Source organism: Phoca vitulina, unplaced genomic scaffold (genome assembly GCF_004348235.1).
Source record: "Phoca vitulina isolate PV1807 unplaced genomic scaffold, GSC_HSeal_1.0 scaffold2, whole genome shotgun sequence".
Lineage (NCBI taxonomy): Eukaryota > Metazoa > Chordata > Mammalia > Carnivora > Phocidae > Phoca > Phoca vitulina.
The window spans coordinates 5,240,166-5,243,306 of NW_022589705.1; positions in this window are offsets into that span (position 1 = coordinate 5,240,166).

Genomic DNA, 3,141 nt, shown 5'->3' on the forward strand with positions numbered 1-3,141 from the left:
AACTTGGCGACACGTCTACACTGGAGCTCAATCTGCCATTACTTGGACATTATGGAGTCAAGTACTGTTGACGATGTGTTCTAATGAGAAGAAATAAAGACAACCAGCTCTTGAGTATACGGTGATATAGGACACCAAGCACAACTAATACAAAGCAGCATTGAATGCAAACATTTTTATTTTAGGTTTTATAATATCCCAAAATGTAACGCACAGCTCATGTCTGGGAGAAAGTGCCCCCAGTATCTGCAACGGAAGCAGATGCCCCTGGCGAGTCAGTGGGTCTGATTCCGAAGACAGGAAGTAAGCACTCCTGAGCCCCCTTCCTCTGACTGACCCATGTTGGTCAGCCCTCCACATACAACATGCCAGCATTTTGTCACTTTTAAATCTGCCACTATCCATGAATATGGTTTAGACTAGACGGAAAAATGTAGTTTTTTAGGTCACCAGAGGCTTCCGCCAAATTCCAGGCATGAGCTCGAGAGCACCTACTCCTCTGGTTCCGTGAATTTGGCTCCTGGCAAATCAACCCACTTGTTTATACAGCCTGCCTTACTTCACAGGATTCGTGTGAGAATCAAATGACATCCCAAGAGAGTTAGACCCTGCTGCATAGAAAGAGCCGTCGGATGATCAAAAATACCCGAGTTCTAATCCCGGCATTTGACAGGATTGGAGTTTTCCTTTTCTTATCTGCAGAATGAGGGTAGGAGTGTCTGCTCCGTGTATCTCATGGAGTTGCTGTGTGAATTACATGAGGCACTTTGTAATTCCCATTCTGCAGGGACAGAGATTTCCGGTCACCGTTTTCCAGATGAGATTCATTGACTTTTTTTTTTTTCTTGTCCCTCTGTCACCGGTTGCACATAGATGCAAAATGAGTGGCTGGGATTAGTGGTGCGGTCTGTGAAGGTGAAATTGAGTGAAATGAGAAGAAGCATAAACGCCCCAAATCTGTGGCCTTGACTTCATTAGGCAGGCGCGATATTCATCACTGTGACCCATCTTCAGTCAAATGCAGCCTTCTGACCTTTTACCAGCTTAGCTCTGCTGTCTGCAGCTGAGGGCCCTGCCAAAGGGCAGGGGGAGGGAGCCCCAGGTTGCCCACGTTGCAGATTATCTCGGGAATATTTAAGAAGGACTGTAAAATAAACCCCCAGTCCTGTAATTTTACTTCAAAAAGCAAAAAAGATAATGAGCATTTTGCTCTAATACGAACTGTAGGATTGATTAGGTTCAAACTGTTAACAGACATCCTTATGGTTAATGAAGCAGCATTGAAAATGCCTCTTGATTCTCTGGAAACTTAAATCATACAAAGGCAGCAAGGAGCAAGAAAAGAACTGGAGGTGGGATAAAATAAACTGTCTGTTAGTTAATATCCTCGAGATAATGAACAAAAATGTTTGTCCTTTGAAAAGTTAATATTTATTGAGAGTTAGCTCTGGCAGTGGGCAAGCAATAAACTTCGACGATTATTGTTAAAACATTCTTTGGATAACATGTTTTCCTGTGAATCTTGAGAGGGGGACTGAAGCTTCTGCCATTTTAATTCCTTTGTTAATGTCTTTATGAATGCAATTAACACTTCATTCACGCTTCTTTGTTTCTGGATCCCATTAGGATGTGGTTTATGCCAGTTTCTCTCTCCCAGGAGACAGCCCGCATCACACAACACTTCACTCAGCTGTGTGGCTGAGCACTGACAAACTCAATTTACCAAAGGCAAGACTGAGTTGACACCATGCTGTGGCAGTTGTCCTGATGGGAGCAAATGACTCATTTCATTCCAAGGTGGAACCCACCTTCTCTGAAAAGCAGGTTTGTATGCAAGAGTAGGGGAGACGAGACAAGGAGGTAGAGAAAGCTTCCTGGCTGACACAAAGCAACACCACTGCGGGTCAAGACATGCTAAGAACCAACTCCTTAAGAAGGAAAGCCCGCAAACTGTAGGCACCACAGGCTGCTACCGCCTCTCACAAACATTTGGTGTGGGCTGACTAGGTGGAAAGTCAGGGAAGAGCCCAGAAGTAGGGGACACAGTCTCTCCCCCTCTGGAGCTTACACGGAAACGAGAGGCAAGAGATACACGTAACAAGTATATCAGCAAGGGAACAGGTAGCAGAGCTAAGTTCTGAATGGGTGTAGACCGTAAGAACATTAGGAGTTCAAGCCTCTGTGCGATGGGGAGCAGGGGGTGGGGAGGAGCTTTTCTGAGGAGGTGGGACTTGCAGTCAAAGCAATTCCCAGAGGCCCTGCTACGGAGATGGGAGACCCAGGGAAGAGGGGAGGGTGGAAAAGCTGCGGGGAGGGAGGGGAGAGACAAGCATTAGCGAAGATGCAGAGGTGCAAAGTGAGTAAGAGGGTTCATGTTCATGAGAAATTATTTTCCCTTTATATTAAAGTCTCTCCTCCAATTGATGGCATCATTTCTATTTCAAATATCAGTGTGATATTTGCTTAACAGCCAAAGGCACTGCGGATGAATATATCTGAATCTTACTAAGATACTGTACAGAAGGAGGCGGAGGAGGTCTGAGGGGACGTCAGAGACAAAGGAAAGAAAGCAGGAAGGAGGCCCTGCCCATCTTTGGGGTGACACGTTTCCTTAAATGACAAAGAATTAGAGGCCCTCTCCCTGTGCCATAATTTTAAGTTGGTTTTTTTTTTCTGACAAAGACAAAAAAAGAACAGAATTCCTAAGAATCATTATGGAGCATGAAATATTACCAAGAGAGGAAGTAAAACAGTCTATAGCCTCCAGTCATCCGTGCCTGACATTCAAGGTATGTGAATAAATCAAAGGATTCTATTTGCGGTTTTACCGTTACTTAATGATACGCAGATTGTTTGTTTTCTTCTCTATGAGTTTTTTCAAAAATCTAGCACGTGTTCCACTAGTTATATATATCCTGACCACCAAGACATGTCTCCTGTCTTTTTCAACCAGACCTTGGCTGTCGACGCCACCGTATTCTATTCTAATAAGGCCCGGGAGCATCTCTGCCTCTCCACCCGCCCGCCCCCCGCCCAGAGCAGTAAAGCGTTACAGACCACAGTCATGCCCCCGCACTGTTTTGCATTAGGAAGGGTTATTTTTGTTTACATTTCATCATATGTGACTGCTCTTCGTGGGAA